Source organism: Scomber scombrus, chromosome 2 (assembly GCF_963691925.1).
Source record: "Scomber scombrus chromosome 2, fScoSco1.1, whole genome shotgun sequence".
NCBI lineage: Eukaryota > Metazoa > Chordata > Actinopteri > Scombriformes > Scombridae > Scomber > Scomber scombrus.
In genome coordinates, this window is record NC_084971.1 from 34,573,967 (window position 1) to 34,574,545 (window position 579).

Sequence of the window (579 nt, forward strand, 5' to 3'; positions counted from 1 at the left end):
AAGAAGAAGTGTAAATCTGCTCCAACCTCTTAAATGGAGAGATTAGCCCCCCCTCCCCCCATCGCCCCCTTCACGCTCCAGTTGGCCTCCTCAATAGATCCGCTCTCCCAATCCATCGGGAGTTTCCTAGATACACTTCATTTCAAAGCCTGCGGTCTCAGAAAGAAGATCATTTATCTTCCTCTTAAAATCAATTACTAATTTTGGAGCAGAGAGTCAGTAGAGAAGAGAGAGTCCAGATCTCAGAGTCGGGGGGGGGGGGGGGGGGGGGGTTGTGTTTTGGGAGCTGCTGGATTTTTAAAAAGAAACTTGTTCAGATGAGTTTAACCAACAGTCTCAGTGACATTTTATTTATTTTATTTTATTCCTGCAGCCAATATGAGATGATTTTTGAAGCAAGAGTTAAAGCTCTGAGCTGACTGACAGCTTCTACTCCCATGTTTGACTGCCCTCTTTAGGGGATTGATGGAAACTGCCTTCATCTCAGCTCTTTTAAAAGCTTTAAATGTGTGATTAGCAGAGTCGGTGCACATCAGGGATTCAGATAGGAGCTTTAAAATGCACAAAAAAGGGAAGTCA